The sequence below is a fragment of the Mustela putorius genome, unplaced genomic scaffold (genome assembly GCF_011764305.1).
Source record: "Mustela putorius furo isolate JIRA1106 unplaced genomic scaffold, ASM1176430v1.1 tig00000788_pilon_pilon_pilon, whole genome shotgun sequence".
Taxonomy (NCBI): domain Eukaryota; kingdom Metazoa; phylum Chordata; class Mammalia; order Carnivora; family Mustelidae; genus Mustela; species Mustela putorius.
In genome coordinates this window covers 10571839-10590164 of record NW_025421481.1, presented here as the reverse complement: position 1 = coordinate 10590164, position 18326 = coordinate 10571839, and the positions used below count along the sequence as shown (strand labels likewise).

The following is an 18326-nucleotide window of genomic DNA, read 5'->3' as shown; positions in this document are numbered from 1 at the left end:
ACAGAGTTTACCAAATGAACTCACAACACAAATTTTTTTAAAAGTACGTGGTTGAAACAAACTTTTAAAAAAGAAAGGTCAGGGTGCCTGAGTGGCTCAGTGAGTTAAGGGTCTGCCTTTGGCTCAGGTCCTGATCCTAGAGTCCAGAGGCCAAGGATAGAGTTCACAGCAGACTCCCTGCTCAGCAGGGAGTCTGCTAATCCCTCTAACCCGCTTCCCACTTGTGCTTTCTCTCTCAAGCTCATACTCTTTCTCAAATAAATAAACTCTTTACAGAGAAAGGAAAGATGGGAGGGAGATTGGCTGGTTAAACAGATTACTTTGATCAGCCTGTTAATCAAGGAGCACTTATTAAATGAACTAGTCTCTGTGAAAATTTTTTTTTAAAGACTCAGCACAACCCCTCTCCAAATACCTCATCTTCCTCACCTTGCAGCTCTTACTATCATATAACCATACCCACTTGTCCTTCCCATCACTTCTTTTGACTAGTCCCAGCTCTAGAGACTTACCTATGACATCTTCTTTGCACAGGGGCTGTATTTCTTAAGTAGTGGTACAAAGTCTACCCCAAAGGATGGAAACTCAAAATATTCTAAAAGCACAGCTGCTGATATTCATGGAAAGCTTCCAAAACACACTCCACTAAAAAGCACATGCTATGCCTCTGAACATTTCAAAACATTGTTTTAAATACTACATGCCCCTAAAGTGATTGTTGTTTTTTAAAAACATTAGAAGTCTAAGGAGAACTACATCAGGCTTACATTGCACTTATAACAAAATGTTAGAAATCAATGCCTTTGAAATCCAGAAAGAATATTACAACAGTCACCGAAACAGCCTTTGGAAAGCCATCCCAGGGTATCTTGTATACCAAAAAATGTCACAACTTGACACCCTGCCAAAACCTCAAGTGCAGCTGAGAAGAGACCCTTCAAAACCCTGGTAAGGTGCCAGGCCCTAAGAATGTAATTGTGACTTAGAATGAAACAGGAGGGCAAGGAAAGAGGAAGGGAAGAAGATATGTATTAGAGTGGCTAGCAATCAGCCACCAACCACTCTGAATTAAAATGTTATGTTATTCTTATAATTGCACTGTCTGCCTCTGTACAGCTTAATTCATACAAAAGAATTCTAGAAAACAGGATATAGTAACCAGTCAACCTCAGAAATAAGTTACACAAGTCTCTGAAAAGTTCTGATCAGAAAAACAAAGATGACTGTTGCCTAAACTATACTTCAAACTCATTTTAATGTTTCTTAGTGTAGGCTCTCTTAAATATAACATGGGACTTTCCAAAAGATTTATCAGTACTTACTACCTTTGTGCAAGTTGTAGAGGCTTCTTTGCTAATAGGCCCATACACCTGAAACACATAAAGCTACCATACAGCTTGTAATACAAAATGAAGCCCTTTTATTGATCTGACAACTTATCCTGGGAATTATTTTTTTAAATAAATCTGAATTATTTCCATGAACTTTATGCCTTAGTCTGAAAAGTTAAATAAAAGAAAAAAAAAAGGAAAAAGGAAAAAAAAATTGATGAGTTCAAATGAGTTACATAAAGCAAAGTAATGTATTTTTGCTCAAGTTAACACATTCTCTTTTCCATCCTTGAGGATCTACCAGAAAGTATAAAATTTTTCAGAACCAGAAAAGGGAAATACATAAAAGTCATTCTCATGACACAGATTGATTTTAAAACCTTAAAAAAAAAAATGCAATTAAACAATCAGTATTTATTGAATGGAGAGGTCACCACACCATATTTACTGAGTGATCCACTTATACTAAGAGAGCTCTAAGGGGCATACAGAAATAAGCAGACCATCAAGTCAGGCAGACTTAGCAAGGAAGAGCTTGCCCATATTAAGAGTATTACAGACAAGGGGCGCCTGGGTGGCTCAGTGGGTTAAGCCACTGCCTTCGGCTCAGGTCATGATCTCAGGGTCCTGGGATCGAGTCCCGCATCGGGCTCTCTGTTCAGCAGGGAGCCTGCTTCCCTCTCTCTCTCTGCCTGCCTCTCTGCCTACTTGTGATCTCTCTCTGTCAAATAAATAAATAAAATCTTTAAAAAAAAAAAAAGGATTACAGACGTTTTCTAAGTGTCTGTTAAATGCTAGACACTGTTAGGTATAGGGATGCGGTAGTAAATAAATGAAAATCCTTGCCCTCAATGAGTTCATGTTGGTCAGTGAAACATACATGTTAACCAATAATTGCTGACTGAACAAGGGTAAGAGAAAATTTTACTATTTATTAAATTCTTTTTGTACTTAAAATTTTTTTGCCATGTACATATATTACCAATTCTAAGTAATACATAAATTTGGAAAGTTTATAAAGTATAAAGCAATGTAATGTATTTATAGATGACAGGAAAGAGAGGCCTAATTCTGCTAGAGAAGTTGTCAAGAAGACGTCACAAAGAGGGTAATCCTGAGATAAAGAAAGAAGCAGAGAAGAAATATCCAGTAAGGAAGGCATGGAGATGGAAGACAACTGTGTGGGTAGGGAATAAAGGGGTGGGGAGCAGACAAGCCTGCAGAGGTAGGGCAGGGCCTTGAAGGCAATGCAATGTACACTGACTCAAGTTTTTCCTCGGGTCTCAAACAGCCAATGAAAGGTTTTAAGCTTGTGGGTGGATGAGGGACAGTATAGGGTGATTTCAGATTTGTACTTAAGAAAAATAACTAGGTTATCCAAGGTTTGTAGAATAAACTGGGGTGGGGTAGAGGGGAGACCTTAAGAGAAAAGGAAAGGCTGGGAAAGTAATGATAAAGATCGGAACTGAAATACCGGCAGCAAGCAGTCAACAGGGATGGTCCTGAAAATAAATTTAGAGGTAGCAGTAAAATAAATTAGTAGTTAGATATTGATACCCCCTCCCTCAAAAAAATAAAATAAAATAAAATAAAAACTATTTTAATATTAGTTAAAAGACCAATCAGAAAATCAGAAAAGCAAAAGCAAAAGCAAAATGGAATCCCGTTAAAGTGAAGAAAGGTTGTTTCAAAGATTACAAGCACTAATCCTCCATATGAAAAAAGAATCAAGCAAGGAACCTTTGCAAAAGCATCTTAGTAAACGCAAATACCATCATAGTACAACACTCAAAATATCTACCTTTCTTCCATAGGGATTTCACCAGCAGAGGGATAAACACTAAAGCTTGCTCTGTCAGGAACAAAGACATAAAATAAGTATTTTGTTCTTTAAATGTCCACCTCCTGTAACTCCTCCTCATTCTTTCCTTCAAACAATCATCTCTATAGCAACATACTCTTAAGAAATTCGTGGGTGGAAAGCATATGTTTTTGCAAAAATATGTGAACTCAAGAACACGACTACTCTATTTTTCCCTTTAATATAAGAGATTCACAATACACCCTAACTGCAAAATAAAGATAACTGCAAAATATGGAACAAAAAAATAGACTTAAAAATACAAGGAAATGTAAAAATTGGTATTGCACACACTTACATGGAAATTCTTTTTATAGGTTACAATGACACCTTGTGGTAAGGCTTTTTAAACAACAACTTACCTTGGAAAATATTTTTAAACCAGAAATAAAATAAAATTGGTTTGGAAAATAGCAGAGACCAAGATCATATGCTGAGGTGGAATTAACATGTAACATAATCCATTTGGAAAAATAAGGTAACGGAGACTCTTTAAAAATTAAAAATAGAACTACTATATTATCCAGCAATTCCATTCTTGCTATTTACTAGAAGGAAATGAAAATGCAAACCTGGAAAGATAAAAGCACCCTGACATGTGCTGTAGTATTATTTACAATGGCCAAGATACAGGAACAACCTAAGTATCCGTGAACAAATGAATGGAGAAGAAAACTGATACAGACACACAAAAACACACAATGGAATATTATTCAGCCATTAAAACAGAATGAAATCTTGCCATTTGTGGTAACATGGAAGGACTGTGAGAGCATTATGTTAAGTGAAGTAAGTCAGAAGTAAGTAAGTGAATAAGTAAAATAAGTGCCCCCCACCCCCGACATACAAGACACCCCAACCCCAAAGACTGGTGGTTACCAGAGGCAGGAGATGAAGGTTGGGGAAAAATGAATGACCTGTGTTTATTGTTTAAATAAACTGAATTTTTAAAAAAAGAAATGAAGGGGCGCCTGTTTGCTCAGTTGATGGAGCATGTGACTCCTGATCTCAGGGTTCTGAGTTCAAGCCCCATGTGGGGTACAGATACTACTTAACAAATCTAAAAAAAAAAAAAGAAAAGAAAATTAAGGACAAAAAAAAAACAAAAACAAACTTTAAATAACATCATATTATGGGCACCTGGGTGGCTCACTGGGTTAAAGCCTCTGCCTTCGGCTCCGGTTATGATCCCAGGGTCCTAGGATCGAGCCCCACATCGGGCTCTCTGCTCAGCAGGGAGCCTGCTTCCCCCCCCCCTCTCCTCTCTCTCTCTCTCTCTCTGCCTGCCTCTCTTTCTACTTGTGATCTCTGTCAAATAAATAAATAAAATCATAAAAACATAACATCATATTATATAGGGTAAAGCACCTTACAAACTATAAAGTATTATATTATTCTTTTCAATTAAGCTAAAATTAGTTTTGAAATCTGGGGCAACCCTTTTACATGACAATACTGACTGACATACAGTTTATGAACTATGAAAACAATTTTGTCATTACTCCTTTCTTCTCAATTGATAATACATTAAAAATTTCAATCTTGATTAATCCAATTAACAGAACTTACAATCATCTTTCATCAAGACTTGGTTTACTAAACCATGCTGAACACTAGTAAACATAAAGAAAGGTTATTAATACACTTTGCACACAATCACCTTTATGAATCTCCAAAATATTCTTCTCCCTCAGCACCTACAGTACCATGATCACCTCTTATCTCTTTGACCTCTCTCCTTTATTTGTTCCCTTTCTCTCAGTCACCATGAGAATCTCTGATCCACTATGCATCTCTATAAGAAAAGTCAAGTTTTCTCTGACTACTTCATTTTTTACACCTATTTGAATGACACTCAAATTTACACCCACATTCCTAATGCAGCACATAACTCCCACTCTAATCACATGTCCCATCCACAACGGAAGCTCAACATAAGAATTACATTCATTAACTGCAAATTTCCATCTGCCTCCTTTAAAAAAAAATTACCACTATCCTCCCCTTATTTCTTAGTACACAACTCATTCCCCGACTCCTGTTAGTAATAAATTATTAATCTTGCTGATTCTTCTTCGTTTGTCTCTTGATTTTAATCATTCTTCTTCATTTCTAGAGCCATCACCCTCTAGAGCAAAACCGCAAATATTTTACACTTGATTTAAGAGAAACCTCCTAAACATGTGCCAGATTTTGGTCTTTCCTCATTCTTATATAACCTACAAATATCCACCACGACAATCCTTCTCCTACACTGTGTCCATTACTATAATTGCACTTTTATAATCCTCCTATTGTTTACTGGATCAAAGCTAAACTTCTCAAACTCAAAACCTTGGATTAGCCAACTCCCCCTACAAAAGCAAACATTTCATTTTGCTGCCTCCTAACACTCCTCTGCTAGAGTCTATTAAGTTAAGCATGCTTAACAGTCCCTCATACACGTCGCTTACTTTTACCTTGACAACTGTGTTCAAATAGTTATGCCAAATTAAAATACCTTCTTAAATCTCTTCCATTAATCCACAAAGCAAGATCAGACTAACGTGAAACCCTATGTCTAAACAATCAAGATACTACTTTCAGGGCTTATAGTTACTCTAAAAGTAAACATAAATAGGTTCTCCCTGTCTTTCTGCTCCACTGATTTCTGCTTTCCTTGTGCTTACTTCAGAATATTTATTCTGTATTCTATCACATCTGCACTTTTCTCCACTAGTGCTTTATAATTATGTAAACTATCTTTTTAAAGAAACTGTAAGTTTAAAGAAACTGTAAGTACCTCGAAGGAAAGAGGATAATCTTCTACTTTTTGGGTCATCTTCCTAACTCTCAGTTCCAGTAAAATTAGTTAACAATGAGGCATCTGGACACTATATCATACTCAAAGGGTCTGTCCAACAAGAAGGTCTAACAATTTTAAATATCTATGCCCCCAACATGGGAGCAGCCAACTATATAAACCAATTAGTAACAAAATCAAAGAAACACATCAACAATAATACAATAATAGTAGGGGACTTTAACACTCCCCTAACTGAAATGGACAGATCATCCAGGCAAAAGATCAACAAGGAAATAAAGGCCTTAAACGACTCACTGGACCAGATGGACATCACAGATATATTCAGAACATTTCATCCCAAAGCAACAGAATACACATTCTTCTCTAGTGTACATGGAACATTCTCCAGAATAGATCACATCCTTGGTCCTAAATCAGGACTCAACTGGTATCAAAAGATTGGGATCTTTCCCTGCATATTTTCAGACCACAATGCTCTGAAGCTAGAACTCAACCACAAGAGGAAGTTTGGAAAGAACCCAAATACATGGAGACTAAACAGCATCCTTCTAAAGAATGAATGGGTGAACCGGGAAATTAAAGAAGAATTGAAAAAAATCATGGAAATAAATGATAATGAAAATACAATGGTTCAAAATCTGTGGGACACAACAAAACAGTCCTGAGAGGAAAAATATATAGTGGTACAAGACTTTCTCAAGAAACAAGAAAGGTCTCAAGTACACAACCTAACCCTACACCTAAAGGAGCTGGAGAAAGAACAAGAAAGAAACCCTAAGCCCAGCAGGAGAAGAGAAATCATAAAGATCAGAGCAGAAATCAATGAAATAGAAACCAAAAAAACAATAGAACAAATCAACGAAACTAGGAGCTGGTTCTTTGAAAGAATTAATAAAATTGATAACCCCCTGGCCCGACTTATCAAAAAGAAAAGAAAAAGGACCCAAATAAATAAAATCATGAATGAAAGAGGAGAGATCACAGCTAACACCAAAGAAATACAAACTATTATAAGAACATACTATGAGCAACTCTACGCCAACAAATTTGACAATCTGGAAGAAATGGATGCATTCCTAGAAACATATAAACTACCACAACTGAACCAGGAAGAAATAGAAAGCCTGAACAGACCCATAACCAGTAAGGAGATTGAAACAGTCATTAAAAATCTCCAAACAAACAAAAGCCCAGGCCAGACGGCTTCCCGGGGGAATTCTACCAAACATTTAAAGAAGAACTAATTCCTATTCTTCTGAAACTGTTCCAAAAAATAGAAATGGAAGGAAAACTTCCAAACTCATTTTATGAGGCCAGCATCACTATGATCCCAAAACCAGACAAGGATCACATCAAAAAAGAGAGCTATAGACCAATATCCTTGATGAACACAGATGCAAAAATTCTCACCAAAATACTAGCCAATAGGATTCAACAGTACATTAAAAGGATTATTCACCACGACCAAGTGGGATTTATTCCAGGGCTGCAAGGTTGGTTCAACATCTGCAAATCAGTCAATGTGATACAACACATCAATAAAAGAAAGAACAAGAACCATATGATACTCTCAATAGATGCTGAAAAAGCATTTGACAATGTACAGCATCCCTTCCTGATCAAAACTCTTCAAAGTGTAGGGATAGAGGGCACATACCTCAATATCATCAAAGCTATCTATGAAAAACCCACCGCAAATATCATTCTCAATGGAGAAAAACTGAAAGCTTTTCCGCTAAGGTCAGGAACACAGCAGGAATGTCCATTATCACCACTGCTATTCAACATAGTACTAGAGGTCCTAGCCTCAGCAATCAGACAACAAAAAGAAATTAAAGGCATCCAAATCGGCAAAGAAGAAGTCAAATTATCACTCTTCACAGATGATGTGATACTATATGTGGAAAACCCAAAAGACTCCACTCCAAAACTGCTAGAACTTGTACAGGAATTCAGTAAAGTGTCAGGATATAAATTCAATGCACAGAAATCAGTTGCATTTCTCTACACCAACAACAAGACAGAAGAAAGAGAAATTAAGGAGTCAATCCCATTTACAATTGCACCCAAAACCATAAGATACCTAGGAATAAACCTAACCAAAGAGGCACAGAATCTATACTCAGAAAACTATAAAGTACTCATGAAAGAAACTGAGGAAGACACAAAGAAATGGAAAAATGTTCCATGCTTCTGGATTGGAAGAATAAATATTGTGAAAATGTCTATGCTACCTAAAGCAATCTACACATTTAATGCAATTCCTATCAAAGTACCATCCATCTTTTTCAAAGAAATGGAACAAATAATTCTAAAATTTATATGGAACCAGAAAAGACCTCGAATGGCCAAAGGGATATTGAAAAAGAAAGCCAACGTTGGTGGCATCACAATTCTGGACTTCAAGCTCTATTACAAAGCTGTCATCATCAAGACAGCATGGTACTGGCACAAAAACAGACACATAGATCAATGGAACAGAATAGAGAGCCCAGAAATAGACCCTCAACTCTATGGTCAATTCATCTTCGACAAAGCAGGAAAGAATGTCCAATGGAAAAAAGACAGCCTCTTCAATAAATGGTGTTGGGAAAATTGGACAGCCACATGCAGAAAAATGAAATTGCACCATTTCCTTATACCACACACGAAAATAGACTCAAAATGGATGAAGGACCTCAATGTGAGAAGGGAATCCATCAAAATCCTTGAGGAGAACACAAGCAGCAACCTCTTCGACCTCAGCCGCAGCAACATCTTCCTAGGAACATCGCCAACGGCAAGGGAAGCAAGGGCAAAAATGAACTATTGGGATTTCATCAAGATCAAAACCTTTTGCACAGCAAAGGAAACAGTTAACAAAATCAAAAGACAACTGACAGAATGGGAAAAGATATTTGCAAACGACATAGCAGATAAAGAACTAGTGTCCAAAATCTATAAAGAACTTTACAAACTCAACACCCAAAGAACAAATAATCCAATCAAGAAATGGGCAGAGGAGCGCCTGGGTGGCTCAGTGGGTTAAGCCGCTGCCTTCGGCTCAGGTCATGATCTCAGGGTCCTGGGATCGAGTCCCACATCAGGCTCTCTGCTCAGCAGGAAGCCTGCTTCCTCCTCTCTCTCTCTCTCTGCCTGCCTCTCTGCCTGCCTCTCTGCCTACCTGTGATCTCTGTCTGTCAAATAAATAAATAAAATCTTAAAAAAAAAAAAAAAGAAAGAAATGGGCAGAGGACATGAACAGACATTTCTGCAAAGAAGACATCCAGATGGCCAACAGACACACGAAAAAGTGCTCTATATCACTCAGCATCAGGGAAATACAAATCAAAACCACAATGAGGTATCACCTCACACCAGTCAGAATGGCTAAAATTAACAAGTCAGGAAATGACAGATGCTGGCGAGGATACGGAGAAAGGGGAACCCTTCTACACTGTTGGTGGGAATGTAAGCTGGTACAACCACTCTGGAAAACAGCATGGAGGTTCCTCAAAATGTTGAAAATAGAACTGCCCTATGACCCAGCAACTGTACTACTGGGTATTTACCCTAAAGATACAAACGTAGTGATCCAAAGGAGCACGTGCACCCGAATGTTTATAGCAGCAATGTCCACAATAGCCAAACTATGGAAAGAACCTAGATGTCCATCAACAGATGAATGGATCAAGAAGATGTGGAATATATACACAATGGAATACTATGCAGCCATCAAAAGAAATGAAATCTTGCCATTTGCGACAATGTGGATGGAACTAGAGCGTATCATGCTTAGCAAAATAAGTCAAGCGGAGAAAGACAACTATCATATGATACCCCTGATATGAGGAAGTGGTGATGCAACATGGGGGCTTCAGTGGGTAGGAGAAGAATAAATGAAACAAGATGGGATTGGGAGGGAGACAAACCATAAGTGACTCTTAATCTCACAAAACAAACTGAGGGTTGCTGGGGGGAGGGGGGTTTGGAGAAGTGGGGTGGGGTTATAGACATTGGGGAGGGTATGTGCTTTGGTGAGTGCTGTGAAGTGTGTAAACCTGGCGATTCACAGACCTGTACCCCTGGGGATAAAAATATATTATATGTTTATAAAAAATTAAAAATGAAAAATTAAAAGAAATTAAAAAAACAACAACAACAAACAGGAATGCCCTGAGTAGAATCAAACTTTTCATATCCTTCTCACCATCTCCAAAATGGAAAGTAAGTGTATTTCCACTGAAAGGTTTTAATTAAAAAGGCTTTTGGCAAAACAACAAACAAACAAACAATGAGGCATCTAGGTGGCTCAGTCGTTTAAGTGTGTGCCTTCAGCTCAAGCCATGATCCCAGGGTCCTAGGAATGAGCCATGCAGTGGGTCCTTGCTCAAAAAGGGGCCTACTTTACCTTTCCCTCTGCCTCCCCCTCCTTTTGTTTGTGCTCTCTCTGTCAAATAAATAAAATGTTCTTTTAAAAATTAGTAAGTGAGGGATGCCTGGGTGGCTCAGTGGGTCAAAGCCCCTGCCTTCCGCTCAGGTCATGATCTCTTGATCCTGAGATCAAGCCCTGCATCAGGCTCTTTGCTCAGCAAGGAGTCTTCTCCACCACTACCCCACACACACACCCCAGCCTGCCTCTCTGCCTACTACTGATATCTGTTCAAGTAAATAAATAAAATCTTTTTTTAAAAATTAGTTAATGACAAAAGCAAACCATAAAATTCCTTTGATGTGAATCCTACTTTCCGGCAGCCTTACAGTGTAATTTCAGAGATGGGGAGGAATGTAACCAAGAACAATGTTTGCAAATCAATTATGCATGCCTTATAACAATTATCCATCAACATATTGCAGCTGAAAAAAATTCTGGGTACAGTATGGTAGCCAAAAGCCTTAAAAATGAACAGATCCGGGGTGCCTGGGTGGCTCAGTGGGTTAAGCCGCTGCCTTCAGCTCAGGTCATGATCTCAGAGTCCTGGGATCGAGTCCCGCATCGGGCTCTCTGCTCAGCAGAGAGCCTGCTTCCCTCTCTCTCTCTCTGCCTGCCTCTCCATCTACTTGTGATTTCTCTCTGTCAAATAAATAAATAAAATCTTTAAAAAAAAAAAATGAACAGATCCTTTGACCTAGCACTTCCACATGTAGGAATTAATTTTAAGAAACTAATCAGGTATGCGTACCAACGTTTGTGTTGAGGGATCACCTTCATTTATCATTCTGTGAATATTTACTGAGTACATTCCAAGGGCCAGCTAGAAGTGGAAGACACCCTGCCTTCACGGTGCTTACATCAGCATGCTATTTATTACAGGAAAATGGGATTTTTTTAAAAAGCATGTTTAATAGTAAATTATGCCATATGCATGGATCAGATAGTAACCTGATTGTTAAGATACTGTTAAGATGTTCATTTCTCCCAAAATCAATGCAATGCCATTGAAAATCCCAGAAAGCATTACAGAACACACAGTACCCTAGAGGAATGCGCACCAGTGGGAGTTATTGACTCTGCTGCCTGGGCTAGAACAGCAGCACCCAAGGAGCACCCCACATGGGGCTTGAACAAGGATGAAGGACAGGCCCATGTCCGCCGATACCAAGAAGCCCTCCTCCAGGGAACCCAAGCAGCAGCAAAGAAACCACGAACATGGCCAGGTATCCACAGTCACTCAACACCAGGGGAGTCCCCCGGGGACTACTACAAAAGACTGTGTGAAGCCTATCAGGTGTACACTCCGTTCAGCCCCGAGGCACGGTACAGCCAACAAACGGTAAACCCCTCCTCCATGGCTCAAGCCGCCCCAGACATCAGGAAGAAACTCCAGAAACTGGAAGGATTTGCAGGGATGAACATCACCCAGCTAACAGAGGTTGCTGATAACTTCTTCATGAACAGAGAGGTCACAGCCGAGAGGGAAGCAGAAAAGAAAATGAAGAAAAAAGTCAGCTTCCTCTCCTCGTCCCTGAGGGAAAAGGACAATGCAAAGACAGGAAGGCTCCCTCCACCAAAAGGGGGGAAGCCCAGAAGCCCCTTGGCAAAAGACCAGTGTGCCTGCTGTAAGGAAAAGGGACACTGGAAAAATGAATGTCCCGACAGAGGAAAGGCTCCAAAGCCCAGCCTCTTCCTACAAGAAGAGGACCTCATAGGCCTGGCAGAAGTAGGGAACCGGGCTCATTCCTCTTTGGCCCTCATGAGCCCACAGTGAGAATGAAAGTAGGGGGCCAATCAATGACTTTCATGGTTGACACTGGGACCAAACACTCTGTTGTCCCCTCCTTGGTGGCCCCCTTTGGCACAAGAACTGCGACTATCATTGCAGCCACTGGGATGAAAGCAATACAGCAACCCTCCTGCCAAGCACAACAATGTGAACTCAGAGGTCACAAGGTCCGACATGAGTTCCTTTATTTGCCTGATTGCCCTATCTCCCTCCTGGGCAGAGACATAACTCTCTAAGCTCGGGGCTCAAATAACTTTTGAACCCACCAGGCATACTAGCCTCTGATTAAACCCAAGACAAGAAGAGGCGGGTCTTTGGTACTAGCGACCACCATGCCAAGAGAAGAAGAATGAAAGTTGTTTTGTGCTCGGGCACAAGCGAACAGCCCGCCGGAATTCAGACTTGCCTTTCCTACAGTATGGGCTGAGGACAACCCACCTGGACTAGCCCAGAATTGGGCCCCTATCATTGTTGAACTGATCCCGGGAGCCCAACCCCAAAGACAAAGGCAATATCCCCTTCCGCAAGAAGCTGAGATCAGCATCCAAGAACACCCAGCCAAACTCAAAGGAGGCAGGCATCCCGGTTGAGTGTCAATCAGCCTGGAATACCCCGACTCTTGCCAGTCAAGAAACCAGGAGTGGGATACCGACCAGTTCAGGACATGCGGGCCATCAAGAAGGTGGCCATGCCTCTGCACCCCATGGTCCCAAATCCATACACCCTCCTCAGCCAAATCCCGGGATCAGCCAGATGGTTCACTTGCCTGGACCTGAAGGATGCCTTCTTCTGTCTCCGCTTAGCTCCCCAGAGCCAGCCACTAGTTGTCTTTGAATGGACTAAACCCGATGTGGGCCATCAGATGCAAACAACTTAGACACACCTCCCTAAGGGGCTCAAGAATTCACCAACCCCCTTTGGCGAAGTACTGATCGCAGACCTCACCAGCTTCCCAAGAAAGGCCACACGGTATACCCTCCTCTAGTACATGGGTGACCTCCTCCTTGCCAGTGACACACAAGACTGTAATAAGGGCACCAAGGCCCTCCTACAGCTTCTGACAGACTGGGGATACAGGGTCTCAGGGAAGAAAGCAGAGAACTGCCAAAGACAGATCCAATACCTTGGTTTCCCCCTCACCCAAGGGAAGAGTGAATTAGGGCCGGACAGAAAGAGAGTCATCATCTTTCTGCCTTGGCCTTGGACAAAAAAAGTCGTACAAGAATTCCTAAGGGCTGCAGGATTCTGCCACATCTGGATCCCTAGGTTCTCAGCAATAGCGAAACCTCTCTATGATCTTGTAGGAGGTCCAGATCGCAAACCCCCTGCCTGGACTGAGGAAGCAGAAGCTGCCTTCACTGAGATGAAGTCTGCTCTGGGGCAGGCTCCAGCTCTGGCCCTACCAGATAGAGAAAAACCCTTCAAATCTCTTTGTACTTGAGAAAGAAAAGATAGTGCTCAGGGTACTCTCCTAGACTGTTGGGCCCTGGCAACGGCCAGTTGCATATCTGTCAAAGAAACTGGACCCTGTGGTAGCAGGATGGCCACTGTGTCTCAGGGCACTTGCAGCCTCACTCCAACTCATCAAGGAGGCCAACAAGCTCACCCTGGGACAAGAATTTAACGTCAAAGTCCCTCATGCGGTTGTGTCCCTCATGAACACACAGGGGCACTGCTTTCTTTCCAACTCTTGGCTAGCACAATACCAAGGGCGCCTCTGCCAAAACCCAAGGGTCAGCCTCGAGATAGTAAGGACATTAAACCCAGCAACCTTTCTCCCCATGAAAGATGGGGAGCCAAATCGTGACTGATCCGAGGTAAATGATGAAGTCCATGCAAGCCATCCGGATCTATGGGATCAAGCCATAAAGAACCCAGAGCTCACACTATGCAGGGATGGAGGCTGTTACCTAAAAGAGGGTACCCGGAAAGTGGGTTATGCAGTGACCACAACCACTGAAGTCCTAGAAGCCCAGGCATTAACTGCTGGATGGTCAGCACAATGGGCTGAGCTGTATGTCTAAGTCCGAGCCCTCACCCTGAGCTGTATGCCTAAGTCCGAGCCCTCACCCTCATGGATGCAATCAAGTCAACATCTATACTGACTCCTCGTCTCCCTTCACTACTGTGCACATGCATGGGGCCATCTCTAAGGAAACAGGCCTCCTTACTGTCGCAGGGAAGCTATCAAAAACAAGGAGGAGATACTAAAACTCCTTGAAGCTGTCTGGCTTCCAAAGGAAGCAGCAATCCTGCACTGTAAGGGACACCAGAAAGGAGATGACCCCAGAGCACAAGGAAATCGTCTAGCAGATGAAGCGGCCAAGACTGCAGCCAGGAGGGACAAGGTTCCTTCCCTCACAATGGCCCTGACACCCCTGGAAGAAGTCCCTCTTCCCAGTCACACTGAAAAAGAAAGAAAATGGGCCATGGCTGAGGGGCCACCCTGACTAAAAAGGGATGGGAGGTGATGCCAGACGGGTGTGTCTTCGTTCCAACAGCAACAGGAGGGCATCTAGTGAAGGAGTACCACCAACTTACTCATCTAGGAAAAACTGCAGTAGAGGCCCTCCTCAAGAAGCACTCCTACATCAGCGAGCTGCCGGCACTATGCCGAGCAACGAGTGAACGGCGCATAACGTGTGCTAAGAATAATGCTTGAACTATACCACGGCCCCCATTGGGGTCCAGAGAATAGGAGCAACCCCTCTGAAGATCTAGAAATAGAATTCACAGAGATACAGCCCAGCGAGGGGTACAAATATCTCCTAGTGACAGCGTGCACATACTCTGGTTGCACTGAGGCCTTCCCGACCAGGACGGAACAGAGCCGGGAAGTAACCAGAGTCCTCCTGCGAGAGACTGTGCCCGGGCTTGGTCTGCCATTAACAATCCACAGTGACAAGGGACCCCCGTTTGCAGCAGATATTGTACAGACCTTAACCAAATCTCTCTACATCACCTGGAAGCTCCACATGGCCTACCGGCCTCAAAGCTCAAAGTAGAATGGATGAATCATAGCCTCAAGGGAACCTTAGCAAAGTTCAGCCAGGTTACTAAATTTCCATGGCCAGATCTGCTACCCCAGCCTTCCTAGGCACTTGCTGCATGCCTGCAGCAATAGGCTTCTCCCCTTCCGACCTGGTGTATGGACAGCCTCCCCCGTGCCTAGAAGCCTTTCAGGGAACCTACATCAAATTGGAGGTAAGGAAATAGGGGAAAAGCTTCAGGCACTGGGGCCCATCTTAAATAAGCTACAGAAATATACCACCAAAAGGGCACCAATTTCCTTAGGGTCTCAGGTACACTCACTCCAAACAGGAGACTCAGATTGGGTCAAAGATTGGACAAAGGACACCCTCAAACCACAGTGGACCAGGCCCCACACTGTTGTTCTAATCACCCCTAATGTCCTCAAGGTCTCAGATGTCACCCCGTTGGTCCACCAATCCAGAGTAAAGAAGTCTCCCCAGTCAGAAGAGGAATCACATCAGCAGAAAACTCAACCAGACCCTATGGACCCGCTCCAGCTCCACCTTCAGCAAGACCTCACTGACTGATGGACATCTGTTCACCATGGTCCCTGCCTAACATCGGCACAATATCCCTCAGGAGTCAGGACTTTAAGTCCATAGAAAACACTTACCAGGCAAGCCACTGCCCAGATATTAATCTCACAGGGCTATCAGTCCATAGTAGATGATAATGATAACCTGTAAACTAGGTGTTTAAAGAGTCATCAAAGGGGGGGAATGATAAGGGAAAATGTGTGTTCTAAAATGGCCGATTGAGTCAGCAAAGGAGTCCTAGCCCCTGCTGCAGGGTTCTTCTGGGTTCTTCTCCCTAACCTAGTCCCACACATGCCAAAAGTACCAAGTATGCGGAAATGGAAGGGCATAAATTACCCCTTTGTCTGTGCTCAGGGCTCAATCCTTTGGAGATCATTCTCCTCTGATACCGCCGGTGTTAAACAAACCTCCAATCCTCCAAGGTCTCCGAGTGCTATTTGGTTCTTCTGCGAGGATCCAGTCCAGGTTCCGCAACAAAATACAACCAAAATCTAGTGTATGACTCCTGTATGATCATATTCACTTTTTTGTTGTTACTGTTTTTCTTCTTTTTTCTTTCCCCTTCTCTTCTCCCTTTTTTCCTTTTTTGTTTTGTTTTGTTAAAGTCTTTTTAAATTTTTCATCTTAACATTCTATCATTCCAATGTATTTAATTTTTGTATATATATGTTTTTCTTTCCTTACTATTTTGAGATATAGTTTCTTCTAGCAAACTGACCATATAATACTCACAAGATAGTGTATTGTTCCGTTCTGTTCACCTGTTTATATCCCTTCCTTTGCTTTTGTTGTTTTTTTTTTCTTTATTGCTCTTTCTTGTCTTTTAATTTCCATTTTCACAGTTACAGTCTATCCTTCATTATATTTAATTTTATTTTTGTACATATTTAAGTTTTTCCTTTAAAAATTATGAGATCTAGTTTCAAAAAAAAGAGACCAAAATACACACAGAATCCAGTGTACTGCTCTATCATGCTCATATTTCTGATTATAATCTCTTCCCCAGCCCCCTCACCCCCTTGTTTTGGGTCTCATCTTATTTGTTGAGAACATATTTCTCTGGGTTAGTTGTTGCCATTTTAGTATTTTGTCCTCTCGTTTATCTATTTTTCTCTGGACGGAATAACAAGAGAGAAAAACTCACCTCAAAAAAGGGAACAAAAGGGACGCCTGGGTGGCTCAGTTGGTTAAGCAGCTGCCTTCGGCTCAGGTCATGATCCCAGCGTCCTGGGATCGAGTCCCACATCGGGCTCCTTGCTCGGCCAGGAGCCCGCTTCTCCCTCTGCCTCTGCTGCCACTCTGTCTGCCTGTGCTTGCTTGTGCGCGCTCGCGCTCGCTCTCTCTCTCTCTCTTTCTCTGGCAAATAAATAGGTGAAATCTTTAAAAAAAAAAAAAAAAAGGAACAAAAGGGTGCCTGGGTAGCTCATTAAGTTAAGTATCTGCCTTCAGCTCAGGTCATGATCCCAGGATCCTGGGATCAAGCCCCATGTCAGGCTCCTTGCCTGACGGGGAGTCTGCTTCTTCCTCACCCTCTCCCTCTGCCTGCAGCTCCCCCTGCTTGTGCTCTCTCTGTCAAGTAAATAAATTAAAAAATAAAAAAGAAAGAGAACAAGAGGTAATACTGACTATCAGAGATCTACTCAGTATGGACGTTATATAAAATGTCAGAACTAGAGTTCAGAATAATGATTATATGGGCATGTGGATGGCTCAGTCAGTTGGGCATCTGCCCTCAGCTCAGGTCATGATCCCAGGGTCCTGGGATTGAGCCCCACATTGGGCTCTCTGCTCAGGGGGGATCCTGCTTCTCCTTCTGCCTGCTGCTCTGTCTACTTGTGCTCCCTCCCTCTCTATCAAATAAATAAATAAAATCTTAAAAAAAGAATAATGATTATAAAGAAACTAACTGGGCTTAAAAAGGTCCTATAAGACACTAGAGAAGCCCTTTCTGGAGAAATAAAAGAACTAAAATCTAACAAAGTCGAAATTTAAAAAAGGGTACTATGAGCTGCAATAAAAAATGGAGGCTCTAACTGCTAGAATAAATGAGGCAGAAGAGAGAATTAGTGATACAGAAGACCAAATTATAGAGAATAAAGAAGCAGAGAAAAAGAGAGATAAACAACTACTGGATCATGAGGGAAGAACTCGAGAGATAAGTAATACCATAAAATTAAACAATGTTAGAATAATTGGGATCCCAGAAGAAAAGGAAGGGGGGGGGGGAGCAGAAAGTATACTGGAGCAAATTAGTGGGGGAGAACTTCCCTAATCTGGGGAAGGGAACAGGCATCAAAGTCCAGGAGGCACACAGAATCCTCCTCAAAAATCAATAAAAACAGGTCAACACCCCAAGATATAATAGTGAAACTTATAAATCTCAGAGACAAAGAGAAAATCCTGAAAGCAGCTAGGGACAAGAGGTCAGTAACCTACAAGGAGAGAAACATTAGACTGGCAGAAGACCAATCCACAGAGACCTGGCAGGCCAAAGAGGAATGGTATAATATATTCAGTGTGCTAAATGGGAAAAATATGCAGTTAAGAATACTATAT

General features: G+C 41.7%; 1 protein-coding gene across 3 annotated transcripts in view; it reads right to left on the bottom strand.

The window, feature by feature from the left end:
- CEP83 (centrosomal protein 83) overlaps positions 1-18326 on the bottom strand; it is a 134505-nt gene that overhangs the window by 100912 nt on the left and 15267 nt on the right. Inside the window, exon 1 of one of the 3 annotated variants that reach the window (XM_045084842.1) lies at positions 3133-3153. The exons of the other annotated variants lie outside the window; for them this stretch is intronic. The gene's annotated coding sequence lies outside the window, so the exon portion shown is untranslated. Of the gene's footprint in view, positions 1-3132; positions 3154-18326 lie in introns of those variants that run through there. 3 annotated transcript variants of the gene reach the window in all.